General features: G+C 40.1%; 1 protein-coding gene across 6 annotated transcripts in view; it reads right to left on the bottom strand.

Moving 5' to 3' along the window:
• The window catches only part of MYT1L (myelin transcription factor 1 like), a 540,435-nt gene that overhangs the window by 252,399 nt on the left and 262,222 nt on the right, over positions 1–25,814 (bottom strand). For all 6 annotated transcript variants that reach the window (XM_055253696.2, XM_055253693.2, XM_055253694.2 and 3 more), the window contains exon 4: positions 9,637–9,782. The gene's annotated coding sequence lies outside the window, so the exon portion shown is untranslated. The remainder of the gene's footprint in view (positions 1–9,636; positions 9,783–25,814) is intronic.

Here is a 25,814-nt window from a genome sequence, read left to right as displayed (position 1 = left end):
AAGAAAACTGTGTTTTTCTCACCTTCCTGCATGTAAGATTTATGCAAGAAACTCCCATTAGCACTAATGAGAGTTATGCATGTAAATCTCCCATGAAATGACAAGGATATGAGCCTCATCTATCACTGTGCAGATATCACAGTTTCTGGGGTAGGCTTCTCGCAGGCAGACTGCTGCACTACGATTGATTTTGCCTGCCCTTCCTTAAGGTGCTGAAACAGCAAGCCTCCTGCAGCGGGCCTGGTGGGAGAGGCTCTGGGAGGAGTGTCCCTGCAGAGCCATGCAGGGGCCAAAACTCCTGTCTGCTAGTGCTTTGAATAATTCATAGAGCATCATCAAAACCACCCACCTGCTCATGAAACTGTATTAGAAAAATAAAATGAATAATCTCATAGCCTGTGGATGGGATCCTCTTTTGCTCACCCCTCACTCTCATATTTTATTTATTTTTTCTTAAGAGAGCATGCAAAGCATTTAAAATAAGTTCCCAGCAATGAAATGTCCCAATTTCCCTATCCTCTGCTCATGTAGTTGTACTGTGAATGCATCAGAAATTAGACAAATTGCCTTTTTCTCAAACAGGACCTATATTTTTCTGCCTCAGTGCCTTTGCTCAGCTGGTGGAAGATTCTTTCCCCACTATTCTCTCAAATTCAATAAAACTATTTGGATCTCCAGGCCAACTTTCTTCTTTCCAAGGGCCTGGTGTCCCTCTGCTTGGCACCAATGATATGGCTCTATCTCTCCCTCCCCATGGTCCTCCGTGGGTCTGTCTTAGCGACATCCCAGGGTGTACATCCTGACCTGCTGTGGGGTCCTTAGCTCCTCCAGGGCCGCTGTCGCCTTCTGTATCTTTGGGACCCTTTTCAGATTCAACACATTGGCTTGCACATGGTCTCTCCATGAATATGTGGTGAATATAAACATGAATAATTTATTTTAAAAAGGAATGCACATATGCACGGCACAGCATTCTTAAAGCTTCAAGAGATATACTATGAAAAGCGTTTTTTCTCCCCCCAGGCACCTAATTCCTTCCCTCTAAGACAACCCGTCCTGTGGTCTTCCTCTGAAGTCCAATGCATTGAGAAGCATCTACGCATACACATGCTTTTTAAAATACACAAATCATAACATTACATGCATGGTTTTTTCACCCTGTAAATGTTGTTTAACATTATACTTTGGGCTAGGTTTATATAATCTCCTTCATTAAAAAAATAAATTTATCATGCTCCATTACATGAATATAGCATGATTTATTTCACCAGTCTCCTATGGATGAATATTTGTTTCTAGAATGTTGTTCTTATAAACAAGACTTGTAGTGAATGCAATAAAAATAGCCAACATTTCTAATACAAAAATGCTTGCTATGTGACAAGTGCCATTTTGACTCATTCAATCAATTTTTACCACAACTCTCTTAGGTATAAATACTGTGATTATTCCTGGCATACAGAAAAGGAAACCACAGCAGGTAGAGACCAATAGCTTGTCCAGGGTGAAGCCACACTTGGTTCCTGCAGGTGTGGTCAGAGGTCATGCTCTTGGCTTCTGCACTGGCTGTCTATTTATAAATGCTACTTTGCTCTCCTGTGTGTAAATATTTGTACACTAAATATCTAGAAGTGGAATTACTAGTACAGAGGATACACCCTTTCTGAGTTTCATTGATATTGCTAATTATTTTCTATAACCCATACTCTTCAATACTTTGCTATCAGCCTGCCTGACTACTGTCCACTGAGAGGGAAAGAAAGCCATGACTTAGTGACTCCACCTGGAAGTTATGTTGTCATGAGTTTGAGCAGCTTTTCTAATGTCAAATTCATTTTTATCTCCTCTGAATTGTCTTCCATATCCTTTGCCCATTTTTAGTTAATATTTTTATTTGTTAAATTTAATATGCTAATAAGTCACTAAGTTTACCCATTTATGCTATATTTTAATGAAGTAATTTCTTATTTATTAGTACAATATTAAAACAATACCTGCACTAAAATTTCCACCTTTCTACATTGTCTTGAAAGTTCTTTTGACTCAGCAAGATTTATTCATTTCATTTCTGCAGTATCTACATTTAAGTTTAATGTCTTAAATGGGACCTAAATATGCTCTTCATTTCACTTGGCCAGATTCTACTACTTCCCACCCACGAATTTTACACTGGATTTATTTATGAAAGATACCTATGATATTAATGCTAACATGATTTTTATCCTGGTCAAATTAGAATATGTCCACAAGACTAATGAAAATGATACATCTGAGAATTGCTTCTCCTAACAAAGTGTACTCCATTCTAGGACCTTCTATGGAATGTGGGTACATGAAAATTCTCCTTCACAAGTGAAAAGAAAGATTATGTATTACTAAACATTAATATTCTCTGGGATATACATTGTACGAGGCTTAGCATATTGAATAAAGTCACACATTTCTATTTTTGGAAGAAAATTTAAAAGCTCAACACTGATTTTTCATGATAAAAATTTGGCTAACTACATTTAAGAAGGATCATTGATCTAAGCAGACAATGAAGTCTACATACAACAAGCTTAAATGGAAGATGCTGCTAGTTATTTAAATAGGATATGCTTCTCCAAACATACTAACAATAGTAAATTTTTATGAATACAATACTATATAATCTTTTTAAAATTAGAACTCAAGGAAATAATGTAAACTACTACTAAGGAGAAAATATGAAAACAGTGAACAAAGTATCCAGCTTAAACCACCACAGTACCATTTCCCAGCAAAGGCTGCAGAACACAAATTTCTTTCCAGGTTTCTAGAAGAAAAATTGTCTCCAGGGCATTTGTAGAGGTACCTCCTTCAAGACATGGGGCTGTCCACAATAAACTGTGGAGTGTGTCAGACCTTAGACTATGAGCTTCTTGGAGGCACAGACCCGGCCTTAACGCAGACCGTGCACCAAGCACCTGCTCCATCCGTGTTACTGCTTCTCATTTTGTGAAGGGGCGATAGAGCCTGATGCAGTCTGATGTTCAAAACCATTAGTACCAGTAATCTGAGGAACCACTTTGGCCCACTCCACAGTCTTCCAATCCCTTCTGCACTGACCAGAAAAAAAATAAAATAAAACTTATAAAAGAATTCTGATGAGGTCAGAAACTGATACCTCTTCCTGAGATTTATGTGAATTTGTGTAGCTAAAGCAAAATGTCGTGCTTGCTTGACAACTTCAGGCTTAGAAACTTTCCTACTTCTGTTCCAAGGGGAAATGGGAAAAAGGGCATTCAAGCTTAGAAATTCTCTTGTGGAAAATCCATTTGTGTGAAGCTTCCATGGACCTGTGGGGCACCGGACACCGCTGGGACCTGTCAGCTCACGCAGCCCCCAGAAGGAGCTACAAGGCTGTGCCACACACCAGAGGTAGGTGGTCCATGCACTGACTCCACTAACTACAGTAGGACTCTCAGCAAAGCAAAGAGAAACTCATCTCTGGCAATCCCCTGCCTCCCGTCCTCCTAGGTGGACCCCTGGTGTCTAAATCCCTTGATAATATCTGACTGCCTCTTAGATATGAATCCCCCTAAGCGGTCCATGGTCCTGAACCACATATCCTATTTTCCAACTTTGCTTCAATCAAGGTGTCCCCTGACTTCAGGTAATTGTCCTCAGCTAGGAGGAAGGAGATGCCATGATTTGTAGTTTCCACCACACTCTGGAATCAGAGGACAGGGATCAGTAGTTTGGCATCCTATTCTCCTACAGGGTGGTGGCACGTGACTTTGATAATACAAGTCATGAGAAATGCAAATTTCTACTATTTCCTAAACTACAGTCCAGAAAAATAAAAGCTCAAGCAATTATATTTATTTTTAACTATTCATAATATCTTATAACATCACATTGCAATAAACATTGTTTTAATGAAATCCTAACAATTATGATAGAAGCAACACAAATGAATCACTCTGAAAACAATTGAAACGCATTCTTCCATGAGTTAAGGAGGATCTTGACAAAGCAAGACTCAAAATTATTTCGTTGCTTTCTGGGGAAACATGTATGAGGATGATGACTATAAAGTGATATTAACGGCACTGAGTCATTAAAGCAAAACAATTTGATTTGGCAGCAACCTAGCAGTTCCATAAGTTCTCTGTGTGTAGATACACACAGTACATTACCTATGCACACAAGTGATATATATTATACATGGTTATCAGATAGACACAAGAATAATAATGTATAATATCTGCACATGGCTTTGTAGAGATAGTAGAGTGAGTTCACAGTAGTTAACAACATTGGCTTAGAAGTTAAAATGCCTACATAAATTTGAATTCCATCTGCGTCATTTATTAACTGTGTAATGGTAGACAAATTACTTAACTTCTCTGTACATTAATTTTTTCCTAATATAAATTATGAATATAGATAGATAAATAAATAGAGAGATAGACAGACAAGGTTTGGGTCTGTGTCCTCACCCAAATCTCATCTTGAATTGTAGCTCCCATAATTCCCACATGTTGTGGGAAGGACCCAGTGAATAGTTGAATCATGGGGAAGGTTTCCCCCATACTGTTCTCATGGTAGTGAATAAGTCTCATGAGATCTGATGGTTTTATAAGAGGTTTCCCCTTTCACTTGACCCTCATTTCTCTCTTGCCTGCCGCCAGTTAAGACATGGCTTTCACCTTCTGCCATGATTGTGAGGCCTCTGCAGCCATGTGTAACTGTGAGTCCATTAAATCTCTTTTTCTTCATAAGTTGCCCAGTCCCAGGCATGTCTTTATCAGTATTTTGAAAATAAACTTATATATATATATGTGTGTGTGTGTGTGTGTGTGTGTGTGTGTATATATATGTATATACTACTAACTTCATAGGGGGTTTTTTTGAGAATGAAATGAGACATGGTGAATGGCACTTTTAGAACTAAGCTTGGTACAGACTGGATGCTTAATAAATGGTTAGCAGCTATTACCATCTTTTGTAGTTTACATTAGGTTCATGATATCCATCTCATTTGACCATTTACTTCTGTTTTACGAAAGAAAGGAACAAATTTTTTGTAGAGATTTGCCCAAAAACAAGTGATCGTTGGCAGCTCCAGGACTATCTTATGACATTTGTTCACTGTGTTAAATATATTTCTTTCAAAGGGTCAAAGAATATAGATTTATAGAGTTGGAGCTATTTCAGCAGATTTCTCCTTCTGGACACATGATATGCTTTTCTTTAAAATAGTCACCATTCAGAACACAATTCATGTAGTTTTTTGGGAAACAGATATTGATTTTATTTTAAGGAAAGTCTTTAGCATGGAAATTGAATGCAGAGTGTGATTTTCTCTTTGGGCTCTGGTTCAGGGGAAATTGGATTTCCTAGAGCACCAGCTGCGGAGGCGCCACAGGTGTTCACGGCTCAGCAATCACAGTGGCTAATTGGGACACATGAGGACAGAAAAATGCCCTAAATCTAAATCTTGTTCTATGGCATTTTTATTTCTCCCGTAAGATCAAGCCCCAAAGTCCTTCTTAAGTGGAGATGCTAAAGGAAGCTAAGCTGCTGCAGTCAGAAAAGATGACACATGGTAGGGGGAGCATCGCAGGGGAGGGAAGAACTGAGAGCAGCAGAAGGTAGCGGGACTTGGGGTTGTGTGCAACAGCTGCTGCTTTGCCGTGGCGGTGGTGCTAAGGGCCTTTCCATCTGAGTGTTTCTGATTCTGAATTGTAATCTGAGGGTAGGACTAGCAGAACAATTCCCGGAGTCTACAGTTGGACAAACTGCACAACAGCTACTAAAATTGAATTCAGAAAGTTGAATACAGTAACATCCAACTTTGGGGGTAGAAAGGATGGCAGACAGATGAGTGAAAGATAGTCATCAATTTCAAGGACTGAGAGGAGGTATGCAACTCCTTACAGAGGACCATTCTGTTCTACATTCCATCTGATAGGGTAAGAAATAGAACCACATCCCATTCTGTCTCCTGTGGACCACAGAACACAGACAATACCTATGCTCATTTTATAAACACCAAACCTAAGCCATGGGGAGCTAAGCCCTTTGTCCTAACATGCAGCTGTACGTGACAACTGAATAGTATTCCACGTCCATTACTTGATGCTTTCCATCTCTGAGTTTTGTATTTTTCTTCTCTCAAGCCAGCCATTTCCAGATTTATTCATCTAATAAACTAATCTTTAAAGATCCACTTTTGGGGTGATCTCCTCTCCAAAGTCCTCTTTGATTCCTCTGCTCCTAGTTAAGATCTCTTCTGGGTCCTCCCCAACAGCTTGCACAGACCTCTGTGGATTCATTGAGATGTGAGTGAGTACCTAACACGGCCCAGGAGGCATGCCCATCTCTGGAACGCACAAAGGAGTAAGACACATTTTGCACCAAAGGAAAGACTAGTCCTTTCCATGCCCTATGTTTGTTCAATGTGTGAAGTCTTTGAGGGCAAGGACTGCACCTCATTTATTTTTATACACCCAGACACACAAGAGTTCCTGGCACAAAATAGGTACTCAGCACTGTTGAAAGAATGAGAGAATGATGAAAGAATGATAAATACCCACTTATTACTTAGCACTGGTGACAGAAAAGGGTAGTGGTAAACAGTTTGTTCTTTGAGTGAAACTTTGTCAGGTCATTTCTAATGCTAATTTTTAAATATTTTTCTTAGAGTTGAATATAGACTTTAATTAAGGACTGAAATTAAAGGCTTCTTGGAGTTCGTGATTTGTGCTAAGTCTAGATCCTCAAACATCATTCCTTCCCACCACACTGTACGCTAGCCTTCTTTCTAGGACACAGGCATGGTTCAGGTGCTATCTTGGCTACTTATTAATTATATTATCTTAGGTTAGTCACTTAAGCTCTCTGATCTTCCCTTTACTGACCTCTAAAGAGGGAATAATAGTCACACCTCCTTGCAGGAGGAGTTCGTGGTTGCCGGTGCTGGTACTTACGGGGTAGGCCTCTATCAGTGATGAGTTTTATAATCTATTAATGGACAGAGAATGGACACAGTTGGGGTATTAAGCATGTGCTCCAAGCCTCTCTATATTGTTAGTATGCATGGTGGTCTTGGATGATGCCCACCACATCTAAACATCTAAGCTTGGGTATCTTCTAGTCTCTTGTCATGAGCAACGAACCCCTGGACACCAGGGTACCTTCAATCACTGAGATTAGGTGGAATATCACATGCCATTGTTGACTTTCTACCTAAGAAATTACTACTAGAGAACAAAGACTTCAAAATTACTGCTAGAGAATCAAGCCTTAAAAACAAAGCTGAGTTTTTAAGAAACTAAACAGACACAACATCTTCATCTTTGGGGAAGATTTTAGAAAACTTTATATTTGATATTCTTATGTAATTGCTCATTACTAATCATACCAGGCTCAGAAAAACTAGGTAAAAATCTGAACTTTTTCTTTCCAAACAGAAATAAGGTCATGGTACATCTTAAATTGCATATAGAAATTCATTACCAGAAAATATAAGAAACCCTATTTCTGTCTCATTAAGAAACTTAGCCATATGATCTACAAATTCAGTGCAATCCCTCTCAAAATCTTAAGGTCTTTTTTTTTCAAAAATAAATACATTCCAAGATTCATATGAAATCTTAAGAGATCCCCAAATAGCCAAAACTATATTGAAAAAGAACATAGTTAGACATTTCATACTTTCTGATTTGAAAACTTATAACAAAGCTACAGTAATCAAAATAGTGTGGTACTGGCATAAAGACAGAGAAACAGACCAGTGGAACAGAATAGAGAACCCAGAAATAAACTCTTGCATATATGGTCAAATGATTTTTGACAAGGGTGCCATAACCATTTATCGGAGCAAGGACAGTCTTTTCAACACACAGAAGATAGCCACATGCAAAAGAATAAAGTTATAATCTTACCTTAAACCTGTAAAAAGAAAAATTAACTCCAAATGGGTTAGCAACCTAAACACAGAGGCTAAGGCTATAAAACTCTTAGAAGAAAATAGGAAGGATCAGCTTTCTGACATTGGATTTGGCAATGATTGATTGGATATAATACCCAAAGTATAGGTTAAAAAAAAATCTAAATTGGGCAACATCAAAACTTAAAAGAAAACAACAAAATGTTTGTGTGTCAAGGGATACTACCAACAAAGTGAAAGGCAACCCATGAAACAGCAGAAGATATTTTCAAATCATATATATGATAAGGAGCTAATATCTATAATATATAAGAATTCCTACAACTCAAAAACAAATAACTGATTAAGGCAAAGGACTTAGACATTTCTCCAAAGAAGACATGCAAATGTCCCGTAAACACATGGAAAGATGCTCAACATCACTAATAATGAGGGAAATGCAAACCAAAACCACAATAGGATACCACTTCACATCCATCAGGATATCTATTATTTTTAAAAAAGAAAACCATAGAAAAGAATAAGTGTTGGCCTGGATATGGAGAAATTGGAACCCTTGTGAACTGTGGTGATAATGCACCACTTTATGGTGCAGCTACTATTGAAAAGAGTGGCATTTCCTGAACAAATTAAAAATACAATATGATCCACATAATCCAGCAATTCCACTTCTGGGTTGATGCTCAGGAGATGTGAAATCAGGGACTCAGATATATATTTCTACACCCAAGCTAAGAGGAGCATAATTCACAGTAGCTGAAAGGTGGAGGCAGCACACGTGTCCACTGACAGATGTACGGTGGACTATTATTCAGCCTTAGGAAGGATGTTCTGACCCATTCTATGACATGGCTGGACGTTGAGGGCATTATGCTAAGTGAAAGAGAGCAGTCACAAAAGAACAGATACCGTACAATGCCACTCATACGAGGTAAGTCTAGTGGTCATATTCACAGAGACAGAAAGCAGAATGCTGGGACCCAGAGAGTGTGGGGGAGGCCTGGGGAGGTAGTGTTTAATGGGGACAGGGTTTCAGTTAGGGAACAAAAAAGTTCTGAAGACGGCAGGTGGTGACCATTGCACCACTATGTGAATACACTTGATATCACTAATTACACATTTGAAAACTGTAAAAATGGTAAATTTCATGTTATATGTATTTTACTATAATTATTTTGAAAACAAAAGGCCATAACCTGAACTTTTTCAAGAAGCATGACTCCCAGAGCCCACAGTGGCAGCAAGGGGCGTTTGTCAACAGTAACTGACAGAAACCTACAGGAACCCTGGGCAATGCAAAAGAGGCCCTAACTAATGACCTTCTTAATTTCCTCAAATATAAAACATCCCAAAATAGAACTAACAATGGACACAGGGATCTGATTTTAAAGGGGCTTTGTACAAGGGAGCTTCTATGACTGCTGAAGGGTGAACCAGGCCTATTAGTATGCTTATAAATTCTTCTTTTGGGTGATGTTGTAACTAGATAACAGAAGGCTACTTGAGTCTATGTTTACCAAGAGATTACATATTCTGACTTTATATTGAATTGTTTATTAAAAGCAAGAGGTGTTGTATTCTTTATCAAATAAAATGATGCTTCATTCACAAACCTATATTTATGCTTTTTCAAAGTAACATATTTTAAGGTAAATATGCAAAACACCTGTCTGCATGTAAAGCTTAAAATATTAATACCACATAGAGTTCCTCACCTTTAGGTGGCTCCTCGGATATCCATATGTCTGTGAGACCAACTGGAACCTTTCTTGATGGAATTTTGTTGATAGCTTGAAAGATGCAAACACTTGATTGAATTCAATAACTACATTTTTTTCTTCTTCCACCAGATGTGGCCACTCTAGAGAAGAACAAAAAGGCAGAATAATGAGGCAGATATTCGTAGTAAAAGCAAAACCCTACCTGAGGGATGTGATTGTCAGGTCTTTAATGCATCTGCTGCAAGTAGGCAATGAGGCCACGCTGGGTGCACAGACACATGGAGATGATGAGACACACAGAGATGAGATGCATGGGGATGACGACACAAATGGAGATGAGACACATGGAGATGATGAGATGCGTGGAGATGAAACACTAGGAGATGAGACACATGGAGATGAAATACACAGAGACCATAAGACACATGGGGATGATGAAGCGCATGGAGATGAAACACTCAGAGATGAGATCATAGAGATGCATGGGGATGATGAGACATGTGGAGACACATGGAGATAGAGACACAGAGATGAGATCCATGGGGATGATAAGACACATGGAGATGAGACAGATACAGTTGAAACACACACGGCGATGAGACACATGGAGATGAGACACAAGAGATGATAAGACACATGGAGATGGAACACACAGAGATGATGAGAGATATGGAGATGAGGTGCATGGAGGTGAGAAGCATAAAGATGATGAGACACATGGATATGATGAAATGTATGGAGATGACAAGACACATCATGAGCACATGGAGATGAGATACATGGAAATGAGATGCATGGAGATGAGACACAAGGATGATGAGACACATGGAGATGGAACACACAGAGATGATGAGAGGTATGCAGATGAGGTGCATGGAGGTGAGAAGCATGAAGATGATGAGATATATGGAGATGGTGAGATGCATGGAGATTATGAGCACATGGAGATGAGATACATGGAAATGAGATGCATGGAGATGAGATACAAGAGATGATGAGATGCATGGAGATAAGATGAGAGGGATGGTGGTGACAACAACCTCGTATCACACCCAATTAATTTCCAATAAATCATTCCTTATAGAAAAACTTTTTAAGAAAATTAATGAAATTACTCTTTGTAATATAAACATACACAAAACTATATTCTTATAAAACTAAGGGAGTCATTTTTATGATTGAGTCTACAAAGTATTAAGATTATAAAACGTGTAGAAACAAATTACAGAAGCATAGGGGATGTATCTGCACATGTATTTCATGGCTTATATCATCAGCAGGTTGTCATGTGTGTTTGTATTTTTGTCCTTCTCAGTTCAAAGGATAGCAAATAAGTTGTGATTTCCACATAAAATATTTTACAAGAGCATGTTATTAATTGAAAAGCAAAACAAAATGCAACATCTTGGGCAATAATTTAAAATTTTTTATTTGTTATAGCTATAAAGCAACATCCAAATAGTGTTTAAAATGGGGCTTATGCATAAACATCTGTGATTAATGTTTATATAGTAGGCACAGTTATTTCCAACACATTCTGAGCTATTACTTACTAAATTGACTAAGAAAGGTTGGGATGGTATTCGACATAGTGGTTTTATAAAAATGCAAGATGATTCTCACCATTTGAAAGACACCGAATAGACAAATTTAAATAAATCTTATAAACAAACCAAGCATAAAGCAAGACAAGTGATTGAGAAATAGTAGGATTGGACATTAATAAAGCCACTCTAACATGTTGCCAGTACTACGCTTAAAACAATCATAATATTTTGCTTTCATAAAATATTATTATGTTAATTTACACAGTGACTTACTCTACTGGTAACCCTAAAAATTCATCTCTACCACTTTAAGCTTATTAGCATGTTCTATAGATTCATCGCGTTGTCCATCGTTGTTTTGGGAAAAGTGTTTTTTCTATTCTTCAGTGTTCACGAAAGGTAGCAAGGAGGAAGACCTGGAGACCATCAGGCCATTCCTGTGGGAGCAGCCGCAGTCCCAGTGCCTCAACGGCAGATATGACTGACCATTGTCAGGAGAGGGACAGGTTTTTCATTAAAGTGATAAGTATCTACAAAACAGAAGTTCGTGGACAAAATGAAAGGTTTTATTTGGAGCGTGCTCTGTTCTCCATGCGCACATTCACAAATCATGGAGTCAGAAGAGCCCTTCCCATTCCCAGGTGAAACAGCAAAGCACCTTCAGCCTCTCATCAGGGCTGCTTGTCAAAATATTCCAGTTTGGGTGCTCCTGGGTCCCTCAGGCTCTCCAGGAGTGAGGACACACCCTCACAAACATGAGAACCCTTCTTGGAGGAAGGGGAGTTAGAGTAATTGCTGGAGGTGAGACTACCTTTGTTCCAAGATGCATTCCCGTCTGGGAGTAATTTATGAGATGTAAATTTAAAAGCCACTGACAAATGGACTATAGGCTAAATGCCCTTGCAGGGTATATGACGCTGCTTACTAAATGTGTGTGTGTGCACATCCATCCATCCATCCATCCATCCATCCATCCATCCATCCATCTACAGTGTGCTTTTAACAACAGGTCCTCACTAGGTAAAGATTCACAGAACAATTAGGTAATGAGTGAGTGAGTCAGTGACCTTCTTTTCCCAGTTCTTCAGGTGCGGTAGGAAGGAATATGCACCTACGGTTCTGGCTGCTCACAGTTCCCTGTCACAGATGCTGCTTATGATCATTGGTAATGGAATTCCCAGGATGAACTCTTAAACGGCATGTTTAGCAGACAGCTTAGCTGCAAAACAAAAATAACACCAGCCAGGCGGAAGCTCCTTGGGGCTCTCAGTCACACTCTGTTCTCAGCCAAAGCTTTGCTGGCCTTTCTCGTCATCCACCCTTCCTCTAATCTCCCAAATGGGAATGAGTGGGTTTTTCTTTACGGCATTTGTCATTATCTGGGATTATATTACACAGATTTTGGTTTTAAACTGTTTTGAGGTAACTGTAGATTCACATGCAGCTGGAAGAAAGAATACAGAGATCCCATGCACCCGTGTCTCAGTGTCCGCCAATGATAACATTTTGCAGAACCATAGCACATACAGGCAGAATGACATTGATTCATCCCACCAATGTCCAGATTTCCTACTTCTCTAGTGTTCATATATGTGTGTGCGATTTTAGCACCAGTGTAGGTTTCTGTGTCTATGACCACAGTCAACATGCAGATAACTATCACCGAACGAGCAAGGGTTCCTCTGTGTCCTTTTATAGCCCTGCCCACATCCTGCCCCTTTCATCACCAAGTCCACCCTCTTCCCTTTCATAGCCACGCCCAGCCTTTTCCTGTTCATCACCAAGCGCACTCCTTTCCCTTTCATAGCTACACTCACCCTTTTCCTGTTCAGAGCCACGCCCACTCCCTGCCCTTTCATAGCCACACCCATCCTTTTCCTTTCATAACCATGACCACCCCATTGTCTTTCATTGCCACGTCTATCCCCCTTCCAATTAATAGCCACGCCCACTTCTGCCCTTTCATAGCCACCCCCACCATCTTCATTTTCATAACCAAGCCCAGCCTCTTTCCTTTCAGAGCCACACCCATATCCCTTCCCTTTCAGAGCCAACTCTCCTACCCTGAACTCCTGGCAACCACTCATCAGTGTTTCCTGTCATTTTGTTATTTCAAGAACGTTCTATAAATGAAGTCATTCACTGTGCAAAGCTTGCAGATTGGCTTTTCTTATTCAGCATAATTCTCTGGAGCTTCCATCTGGGTTGTATCAATAGTTTATTCTTTGTAATAGCTGAGTAGTATTCCATGGCATGGCTGTACACAGTTTAACTCTTCATGCTCTGGAGGCCATCTGGGCTATTTCCAGTTTTTGGCTACCATGAATAAAGCTTCTGTAAAGATGTGTGTGCAGGTTTTACTGTGAATGTACATTTCTATCTCTCCGGGATTAATGCCTGAGAGTGGGATAGCTGGGTCATATGGCAATTACATGGCTAGCTTTAAAAGAAAATGCCAAACTGGTTTGAGTGGCTGTACCATTTCACTTTGCCTTGATCAATGTACCAGTAATTCAGTTTCTCATTGTCTTAGTCAAAATTTGGTGTTTTCTGTGTTTTATGTCAGTCATTCTAGGTATGTAGTGACAGCTCATCGTGGTTTTAACTGGCATTTGCCTAATAGTTGATGGAATTAAATATCTTTTCATGTACATTTAAATTTCATCTTTAGTGAACTATCTGCCCATATCTTTTGCCCATTTTCTTACTACATTGTTTTAAATCGTTGAATTTGAGATTTCATTGTATATTCTAGATACTAGTTCTTTGATGAATATTTGATTTCTAAGTATTTTTGCTACTTTGTTGCTTGTCTTTTCATTGTCTTAACAGGGTGTTTTGTAGAGCAAAAGTTTTCATTTTAGTGACATCCAATTCATCAATTTTCCCTTGTGGATTATGTGTGTGTATATACCTGTTTATGCATTTATGTTCTATCTTCCCTCACGGAAAAGCTACACTCCATTACGGTAGACACTTTGCTATCTAACTTATTTCTAAATCACAAGAGTCTAGAATTGTGCCTCACACACACAAATGATCAACAAATTCATGTTGAGTGAATAAAGAAATGAATAAACACTAACTTATTAGGTAAAAACCATTTTAAGTAAGTCTTTTTCTAACACTGGGGAATGATAACAATAGTAAAAGTGGCATATTAACATTCTGCAAAATGATTTTAAATCCATTATTCTCTTGGGTTTTCATCATCCCCTGTGGGGAGGACAGCTCAGGTATGATTCTCTTACTGCAGAGTTGAGCCCAGGGATGTGAGGGTCCTTCTCAGTGACCTCTGCGTCTTGTTTCCACTCTAGTATGTTTCTGCCCAGGATTCCCTCAATATTTAGAAGTGACTGAGGATGATTAAAGAAAGAGTTCATTCATATGGGGGCAACAAAACTATAGATCTTACTACCTCCAAGTGGAATATGAATTGAAACCACACCTAAGTGTGATTGCAGTTTATATAAACTCAAGGACAATTGGGTCATGTCTGCTGTTTGAGAGAAGGAAGAATTCACTCAGTCTTATAGACACAGTGGTCTTGTTATTCCTCAAAAGGTCTGTGTGTCACCCACACTGGCGGGAACTGAATGGCTATTCTCATTTCTGTGAACAAAGGGTGCCTGGCTGAGTGGGCCTGCAGCAGCCATAGCATCCCCACTTCTTACTCTGGGTGAGGGCAACAACGGGGTCGCAACTGCTTTTCGCAGGATTGTTGTATTATTTCCAGTGACTTTCCCTGAAAGCACATGCCATCTTGTCTCATGCAATACAAAACATGCAGGGCACCACAGTAAGCACCCAACAGTCTCACGGCACCGCAGTAAGCACCCGATGGTCTCACAGCACTATAGTAAGCACCCAGTGGTCTCACGGCACCGCAGGAAGCACCCGATGGTCTCACGGCACCATAGTAAGCACCCGGCGGTCTCACGGCACCACAGTAAGCACCCGGCGGTCTCACGGCACCGCAGGAAGCACCCGGCGGTCTCACGGCACCGCAGGAAGCACCCAATGGTCTCACTTTCCGTTTGTGTTGATGAGCAGAGCCCCCTGGAACCAGGTGCATTGCTCAGTGCTGGTGGCACTTCATCCCCGCTGAGGGTGGACATGCATGCTGTGAGTTCTCCACACAGTCCTGGCCAAAGACCTTGTACCAAAGCACAAAGGGATGCAGGACTGCAGTTCAGCAGGGGGCACATAGTGCATGGGTGAGGTGACGTTTCTATGAAACATTTATCTCTGAAAGTCCTTAATTACGTCTGCGTCGTAGGCTCTTCACCTTTCAGAATCATTGCAGTTAAAAAAAGAAAGAATAAGGAAAGGCCTCAGTACAGAGAAAAATTATTCTATAGATAAATAATTATAAACGGATGACTGTCACTGAAAATGTGGTGGGTTTCCTAGAAAGAGTTTTGTAGGAAGCTTTGGAGGCTGCAACACATCTTGTTTTATGGTTTTCTCTTGACTCTGTCACAGAATTTAGCATACCATGCTGTAACTGTAGATCTCCTAGGCGGCACCCCAACCCCACCACGAGCTCGTCAGGGCAGGGGACAGAGCCCATTAGACTCTAAACCACAGAACTGGACCCACTGCAGACACAGAACATGTGTGGAACTGAAGTTTGCTCAAGTTCATGAGTGAACCAAAGACAAACTAAACTAACAAACCTCTATCTGTCATCTCATGCCCAGCCACAACACCTGGGCACATCAGACAGCGTGGCAGCAATGAAGGACTGCAGCTTCAGGGGTGACACTCTCCCTGCTCTTCAGTTTGGGACCGTTGGGTCCCTTTTGCAAGAACTTAGGCCATTTCCTCATTTTCACATCGTATAGGACAAATAAGTGATTGTAAAAACTCAGTTGTAGATCAATGAATTATTCATAGCTGTATTATAAAATTCATTTTAACTTTGTCATTATTAATATTCATGATACATGAAAAAGATTTTTACTTTCCCCCTTTAACAAGGGTACTTGCTGTTTAATTTATTTTAAGTTAATTATGTAGTGAATAAAAAATCATTATTTGTCCAAAAATTCAAGAATGATCTATTACTTTATGTTTAGTTATTTAGACAGATTATATATTGAGACAGATTGAAATTTAAATGATATATCCTGTAATGAAAAGTAGGCATAAAATGAGAGTCTGTTTGAAATTTTTGCATTTGAGGCTAAAGAAAGCCAAACTTGTTTGTTCACTTTTTCTCTCTTTTCTTCTCTCGCGGTCTCTCTCGCTCCCTGTCTCCCTTCCCTTCCCTCCCCTCCCCTCCTCTGCCCTTCCCTTCCCTCCCTTCCCTTCCTTTTCCCTCCCTCCCATCCTTGCCCACTTCCTCTCTCCCTCCCTCTATTCTTCCTTTCCTTTCCTTTTCTCTCCTTTCCTCTTCTCTCTCTCTCTCTCCCGCTCTCCCTCTCTCTCTCCTTCCTTTCTCCTTTTTTTTGGTTCTTAAGTTTGTTGCCAAATGATGAGGTAGAAGACAACATTCCAGGCTGATATTTGTAAGCACTTCTCCATATATATATTATAAATATTTTTATTCTTAATATATAAAAAAGCTAATTTGGTGATACATTTTACTGTAAATTGTTTTTCCTTTTAACATTTAAAGAATCAGAGAAATAGTGATCTGCAATCAGAAGGTTTTGATTAACAGATGTGACTTAGAGAGTGGCTACAGATAATTTTGAGGCAGATTTGGTCCTTGCTAGTTTGTATTTTATTCTCAGGGTTCTTTATGCTTTTTGTTTTCACTAGCGGCTCCTTGTAAATGTGTGGTTTAACTCGTCCATGGCCCAGCATTAGGGAGCTGTGGACCCTGCAGCCTGGCTGTAGGGGCCGCAGTGGCTGAGGGGTGCAGAGCCGAGTCACAGGGTTGCCAGCACAGGGGCTTAACCTCCGGTGACTGCCAGAGCTGCTAGCAAGCTAGGGTCCCATTTGGAGCCCCTCTAAGCGGTTCTATTTGTAATGAAAACTATATTTATGCTATTCAGTTTTCAATATAGAAGTTGAAACAGCTGTGTTTAGTGCCTTTGTTCACATAGACCCCCTTGCAACAACCTTGAGAACCCCAGGGAATTTGTCAATGTCAGGGAAGGAGCATTTTGTCAGTTACCAAACATGTTTATTATCAGAGGGATGGGGGGAGGAGGGACGCTGAAGAACTTTGATGCTCTCTTCCTCCAAAGATGAAACGCGTAACTGCGCTCTCAGTCACTCCAGCTCCCTGCCACCCAATGGACCCGTGATATCTGGATTCTGGGAAATTCTTCATCCCGGACCCTGAGAGATTCTGCAGCCCAGCTCCAGATTGCTTGTGGTCTGACAGGTTGCAACTGTGAGCCATCACAATGAACAACAGGAAGAAAAGGTCTTTAAAAAGGTGATGTGTGTTCTCATCAATCTCATACACGCACATGGTTTAGGGGTAAAATACCTCTACATGGCTGATTATGAAAACAGTGTTCCCCAGATACCATCCTTGTCTTACTTCCAGCTCCCCAGAGGGAAAGCTTTCAATGCTTCTAGCCATTTCTTTTGGCATTTGCCTTCAGACCCTACACAAATGCATCTCTACCACAGGGGGCTGCGCGGTTTCCCATCATGAAGCACTGAACTTCCACGTCCCGTCTGGGGGAACAGGGAGGTGCACTAATGTGCTCCATGCCCAAGCCCTTCTCACAGTTTCTGCCCCCAGCATGTTTGTACTGAGCAATACATGAGATTATTAGGCAATGCTTTACTGTCATAACTATGAAGAGACTATTGCCAGATGAACCACACATTAATACTATGTTCCTTATCTGCACATTACTACCCTGCAATTAATATAATTGTGTCCATGTACACACATGCTCTCCTATGTACTTATCATGACTCTATCCCAAATTCCCAATTACGTCATATCTTCTTCTTAGGGAAGAACAGCTTAGGTATCAATTTGATTCTGTGTAAAGTCTCAGGGAGCCGTCCGTGTCCTCCCATCTGGCCTGGTCCACACTGGTTCTCTTGAAAGCTGGGGCCGTAATGACGCCCCTTGGCCATCACCAGGTCCCTGCCCCATCTCTTGTAATCTCTCTCCTCTTTGCTGCATCCCTGTCTTCCTCTGTCTTGATTTACTTGTTGTTGGTTTTCTGTTTGTTTGTTTGTTTTTGGTGGAAGACATAATCCCACAGCTTCCTATGGAAAGGTTGTTGGGAGATTTTTAATGATTCCTGAATGTTAAAATGTCTATTTTTGTCTTGACACCCAACTAGTATTTGTCTGAGTAAAACAGTCTAGATGAGAGATAACTTCCCTGGAGGTCTGATGGCGTTTCTCCCTCGTCTTCTTACCTCTTGAGGATTCTTTGAATCCTTTCCCCTAGACCCCCATGCCCAGAGTCATCATAATTTTCTCTTTGCTTCTAGTGTTTTAGTATTTCCCCAGAATGAGGGGGTGTGTAGATCTGTTTTCTCCCATCACGTGACGTATCCTGCAGCTTTTCAAGGGCCATCGTCTTCCCTGCTTCCTTCAGTGGTTGTTTTCTCTCCATTTTCTCTGATCTCTTTCTGGAACTTACACAATTTAGCCAATGGTCCTGCGGGAGCTGGACAGACCCTCTAATCTTATTTTCCATCCCTTTGCCATTTTGTTCTAATCAGATTTCCTTTACTTTATCTTCTCACCTCTCTTGTGAGATTTTTTTAAATTTAAATTTCAACGCCCATCTTTAAATTTCTAAGTGATCTCTTAGTTATTCAGCTCATCTTCTCCTTCTTCTACTTAAAATAAATGTGTTCTCATTCAGCAAACTCAATGTAGCTTCTCTTCTGTGACTCAGACAAGTAAATGATAACTTCTTTGTTTCTCTTGAACAGTCTTTATTTTCTTCTTTTTTGCTCGTTTGGGTCCTTTTTATATTAGAGGGCTTGCACGAACATCTAGAGATTGTCATTATCTGTTCATAGTTAACAACGCAGCATTAGAAAGCCTCCTGGAAACCCTTTTCACATGGGCGGGGCCTTCTGACCTGTTGGGGGCTTTGTGTGCTTTGCCTCCTGGGCTCCTGACTAGGGGTGCCTGTGCCCCCAGAGCATAGAGCCAAGAACTGGATTCTGAGCCAGATGACATGAACTTGGATTAAAAAAAAAGAACACGGCCAGGCGCAGTGGCTCACCCCTGTAATCCCAGAACTTTGGGAGGCCAAGGTGGGTGGATCACCTGCGGTCAGGCATTTGAGACCAGCTTGGTCAACATGATGAAACCCTGTCTCTACTAAAAATATAAAAATTAGCTGGGAGTGGTGACACGTGCCTGTAATCCCAGTTACTCGGGATGCTGAGGCAGAAGAATCGCTTGAACCTTGGAGGTAGAGGTTGCAGTGAGCTGAGATTGCGCCATTGCACTCCAGCCTGGGCGACAAGAGCGAAACTCTGTCTCAAAAAAAAAAAAAAAAAAACCCAAAAACCAAAACAAACAAACATAAAAACCACGTTTCCTTGATAATTCCTAACATATCTCTACAGGTCTGCTTGCTTGAGGCTGTCTGCACTAAAGATGTTAACACTAGATATTCATGCCATGAGATCAGGCACATAAGAATCTCTAGAAATTTAATGTAGAGAGCCTTCAACAAGTAGTTGTTTAATACCCATTATTTAAAACTAAGCTCTTTAGACACACAAGTCAGTTTGTATGTGATATCTGGATTCTTTAAGTGTTGACAGCAGAACTGAGGAGGGGAGAAGCCCAGAGAAAGGGGCTATAGAAAATGGCAAGTGTGAAACCACATACGATGGGCAGACTTCACATTATTCCTCTTCATTCTCAGAAGCTATTTGGGGCAAATACGAGGTCAGTGCCTAGATCTGCTTGAGATGGAGCCAGCTCAAGTCCTAGCTTCAGACCCCCTGAATCCCCTGCTTGGGAGACTGTGTCCTAACAGCAGCTGAAATGGAGTCCATACCATCACAGCAAGGTTTGATGATTTCCAGTTGTTAACAAGATAGAAGTTGTCCAGGAGAACATGGGGAAGTGAAGTTTTTGAGAAGATCAGATGGAGGGAAGGACTCCGACATCCTGAAATGTAGATATGGTGTAGGTTTCCCAGGATGAACATGTCAAGGACATAATTATCATCACCTCCCTGAGGGAGATTAAAAGTATCTGTGTACAGAGAGGAGACTTTAAGATATTGCTCGGGGAGCTTTTCGTGATTTTTTTCAGTGCAATAATCTATAAAACTCTGAATTAGAGACAATATAAGTTATCGACAATCTTAAACTGTTTCGATGAAATCATTGACAATATTATGAAACATATAACATATCTAATAGAATTAATGTAGAAAAAGATATTTCTATTTTAGTGAAATAAAAATACATTTCAGAGAAGCTTGTTGGAAAGTAAAATTTTCAGTGAAATAACTTTTCCTCACTTATTTTCATTATGAAATATGAAATGGTTCCTGATTAAAGTATTTTGGTGTTTAGATGTAATAAAGTCAAAATTAAGCAATGAGTGTATGACCAGGTACAGTGACTCTCATGCCTGCCTGAAATCCCAGAACTTTGAGAGGCTAAGCTGGGAAGATCACTTGAGACCAAGAGTTGGAGACCAGCCTGGGAAGCATAGGGAGAGCCCATCTCTAGAAAAATAAAAATGGCAGCCAGTCTTGGTGGCACACACCTGTGGTCCAAGCTACTTAAGACACTGAGGTAGGAGCGTAGCTTGGGCTGGGAAGATTGAGGCTGCGGTGAGCCATGATAGTGCCACTGCACTCCAGCCTGGGCTATAGGGCAAGATCCTGTTTCAAAAAAAGGAAACAAACAAAAAAATCAAATGTACTTCTAAAACCTCATCACATTATAGTAGTATAGTCGTAGCTACACTATTCAAATAAAAGATTAACAAAAATTTTAAAATAATTACAATACCCCAAATTAATGGCTACAAAGTCACAAATATATTCAAAGTTAGAATTTATAGCAAAATAAAAACCTTGACAGCACGTCTCCTCTGTCACCTTGCTGTATGCATTAATCCTTTCAAAGAGGCAGTCCTTCCCAAAGCAATTGCACTTTGATTAAATTGATCAGCTGCCTCAAACTCCTCGTCATTTTAAACTCTTCATCCCGAGTAGCCATTTTAATCACCCTCCCCTAACTTGAAATTACCAGCCTCAGTAACCCCGCATGGTTTCCTGTAATTCTACAAAGGGAGCACATGTCTACCCCGCACTTCTCAGTAAGCGTCTTGCTTCCTTGCAATGAGTTCGCACTCAGAACAGCAGTGTCTCCATGCTGCCTCCCATTCCAATATGATCATGTGCATTTTTTACCTACTTGGAGCAGATGACACTTTTTAATTAACTTATAAAAATGCTGCTAATTTTGGAACTTAATAATTTCCTAGGGCATATCAATCTCTCTCTTTTACACACACACACACACACACACACACACACACACACACACACACACACAACATCTAGAACCAAAGTTGGAAGTTAAAACAGAAAGAAGAAATTAGGCATAAAATAACAGCAAGAAAACTAAAATTCCAGTGTTTTCCAGGAATGATTTATCCTTTTGCAAAAAAAAGTGTGTCTTCCTGTCTCCTTGCCTCATGACGTTTTTCACACCAGCCCTTCCCACTAAATGTTTAAATTTTATTCATTTAAAAAAGCCCGGCTCAAATACCTTCTTTCAATTTCCAAAAAAAGTGATCTATAATCTTTAAATATCAAACACTTTAAACTTCTTCTAATGTGGCACCAGAATTATATCTCATGTTAGGTTAGATCCACATCCTACTTCTCTTATTAAACAAGATCAGCACAGAGAAATGGTAATGATAATAGAAAAGTTCATATGTCCTTGCTGGGCACCAGGTGTGTTCTAAGAACTTTATAAACATTAATTCTTGTAAACCTCAGCACAACTTCCAGTGAGGCAGGAACCCCTGGCATCTCCTTCTTCAGGAACACAGACCCTCAAGAACAGCCCCACCTCTTCCCCGCTGTGTGATCACAGACACTTGCTTGGCCTTTGTGAACCTCACTTTCCTCATCATTAAAATAGTATGGCTCATAAATATTCTCTGTACATTTGTTGTGAATTTAAATAATATTTGTTTCTCATTCTTACCAAAGCACTGACCTACAAACTACTGATTCTACAGCAAGGCCAATTCCAGGAGAGGCTATGGGGGCAATGCCAAGAAACGAAGAAAACAGGGGTGGGGCATAGGGAGGAATGAGAGGTGACCTGGTCAGGGGCAGGTGGCTGCCCCTTGCAAGCATGGGGGAAAGGAGAAAAGTTGCCACTGTCCTGTCCTTGCTATTACTCCGTCCTGTCCTCAGAAGAATTGACCAAGAAATATCTGGACCAGATGGCGGGGCTCAGGAAGCCTTGGCAGTCAAGGTGAGTCAGTGTCATTGCAGAGGAGCCATTCAGAAAAGCATTTACATCTGGTCAGAAAATACAAAGCCAGTAATACATTTAACAAAAGGTGTGTGATGCCTCTACAGGGAAAGTCACAAAACTTTATTAAGAAATGTTAAAGGAGGCCTGAATCAACAGAGAGATAAACCACATCGTGATTAGAAAACTTAATATGGTAACGGTCGCAATTCTTCTCCAATAGATAATGTGATTTCAATCAAAATATCAAATGAGACTTATAAGGAGCTTGATAGGTGTACACGAAGAAGTAAAGGGTCGGGAATATCTCCAACATTTGTAAAAAGGAGAATCAGCAAAGGGGGGTAGTTCTACCTGACATTAAGAATTATTCTGAAGCCGTAGTAATTAAATCCATGTGGTGTTGACTTGCGATACAGAAATTAATCTATAAAAATAGAATAAAAAACCTGTCAATAGGCCTATGAATATTGCATGAGGAGACTTTGGAATAGAGAAGGTATGCCACAAGATTAAAAAAATATATATATTCCTTAACAAGTGGAATGAAAAAAATGATTACTGACAAAAGATGGAACTGTATTCTCACATGATATGCAAAGAAAATTTAAGATGGATTAAGGAGTCAAATATCAAAAACTAAGCCTTAAGTCTAGGCACAGTGGCTCACGCCTGTAACTCCAGGGCAGACGGATTGTTTGAGCCCCAGAGCTTGATACCAACCTGGGCAACATAGCAAGATCCTGTCTGTACAAAAACAAAAACATAAAACTAAAGTAAGACTCTTCCTAGAAAACATAGATGACTATGTACTTAAACCTTGGAGTAAGGAAAAATAAACAGGACCCCCATAGCATTGACTATAAAAGAAAAGATAAATTAATTTGAAAATATTAATATTAAAAATTTGTTCATCAAAAGACATCTTAAGGGAAGTGGAAGGTCAAGTTATAATCTCGGAGAAGATACATTTTTGATTTACGTGAAGAATATATAAAGCATTAAAAATAAATAAAAGCATACTCAACACAATAAAAGATAGTGCAGAAAATGTTAAGCATTTCACAAGAGGGAACACATACACCACAAGTGTATGGAAAAATAATCAACAATTATTTGTCAGAGAAATGGAAAGTAAGCCCAGATGAGATACTGTCCCCTGCCATTTAGTTACAATGTTTTTTGAAGTCTGACAATACCAAATGTTGGAGAGATAAAACGTGACAACAACCTAGATGTTTAATTTCCTATGAAGATAATGGTGTTGGGGCCTGCTGACACGTGAAAGAAACTGAGGAATCTTCTGGTCCAGTGAACTTTACATGGTGATTGCTGACATCTCAGGGGTTTGGAGGAGACACTTTAGAAGCCACCCAGGGAGAATGTGGGGATGAGCTGAGCACATGAGGAGCCGATACCCTGGCCAGCAGAGCCCCACTTGCACACATTTCCATAGAGGGCTTCCCGCAGCACAAAGGAGAGTCCGAGGCTGCAGTGGTTGAAGGTTTCTCCAGGAAAACAAACTCAGTGCATAGACAAACTGGGATGAGGTCACAGAGCAGGTCAGCTAAGGCAAGATGAGACCCGGACCCTCCCTGTCCTGACACCCAGGCCAAGTACCTTCCAGTTCACAACTGGCTTCCTGCAAAGAATTCACGGGAAGAGAGTAAACCACTGCCCCGCACATTTCATATTAGCTAAAATTCTGAAATGCCATCATTTAAATCCTCAATAAATATAGATGTAATGTACTACTCATATTGTAAATAAACATATTGCTAAACAATTTACCTTAAGGAAAATATTTGAAAGATAATAGTATTTCCCTCATCTATAATGACACAAAATCATACGAAAATAATCTAAAGATAAGAATTATGATTTTATTTTAATGATCCAATAGTAATACTGGCTTTTTTGTTTTTTGGACACAGACACCTGTGTTCTTCTTGTTTTATTTATTTTTTATGTGTATAAGTGCAAGTGTGTGGGGGAGAAAGAGAGAAAGGGAGGGGGAGTCACAGTTACTTAGCTATTATTACCCTTCCTTGGTAAGTAGGATAAGAACATTTCCCTCTATGAATCTGAATTTGAAATTCATCTTATCTGAGGCCACGGGTGCCTGGAGTCTGTGGCTATTGAGGTTAGCCTGGGACTGGGGCAGATTAAAGCCTGGGGCTGCAGAGCAAAACTTTTAGAAAAACACATAAGGAGAAAACTCCGCAATGATTTTTTTTTCTTTTATTATACTTTAAGTTCTGGGGTACATGTGCAGAATGTACAGGTTACACAGACATACATGTGCCATGATGGTTTGCTGCACCCGTCAACCCATCACTGACATGAGATATTTCTCCTAATGCTCTCCCTCCCCTAGCCCCCAACACCCCGACAGGCCTTGGTGTGTGATGTTCCCCTCCCTGTGTCCATGTGCTCTCATTGTTCAACTCCCATTTATGAGTGAGAACATGTGGTGTTTGGTTTTCTGTTCTTGTGTTAGTTTGCTGAGAATGATGGTTTCCAGCTTCATCCATGTCCCTTCAAAGGACATGAACTCATTTTTTTCATGGCTGCATAGTATTCCATGGTGTATATGTGCCACATTTTCTTTATCCAGTCTATCATTGATAGGCATTTGGGTTGGTTCCAAGTCTTTGCTATTGCGAACAGTGCCACAATAAACATAGGTGTGCATGCGTCTTTATAGTAGAATGATTTATAATCCTTTGGGTATATACTCAATAATGGGATTGTTGGTTCAAATGGTATTTCTAGTCCTAGATCCTTGAGGAATCACTACACTGTCTTCCATAATGGTTGAACTAATTTACCCTCCCATCAACAGTGTAAAAGCGTTCCTGTTCTCCACATCCTCTCCAGCATCTGTTATTTCCTGACTTTTTAATGATCGCCATTCTAACTGGCATAAGATGGCATCTCACTGTGGTTTTGATTTGCCTTTCTCTAATGACCAGTGACGATGAGCTTTTTTTGATATGTTTGTTGGTTGCATAAATGTCTTCTTTTGAAAAGTGTCTGTTCATATACTTTGCCCACTTTTTGATGGGGTTGTTTTTTCTTGTAAAATTTTTTTAAGTTACTTTCAAAAGAAGAGATTTATGCAGCCAACAAACATATGAAAAAAAGCTCATCATCACTGGTCATTAGAGAAAGGCAAATCAAAACCACAGTGAGATACCATCACATG

This window comes from Symphalangus syndactylus, chromosome 18, assembly GCF_028878055.3.
Source record: "Symphalangus syndactylus isolate Jambi chromosome 18, NHGRI_mSymSyn1-v2.1_pri, whole genome shotgun sequence".
NCBI lineage: Eukaryota > Metazoa > Chordata > Mammalia > Primates > Hylobatidae > Symphalangus > Symphalangus syndactylus.
This window is presented reverse-complemented; position numbering and strand designations above follow the sequence as displayed.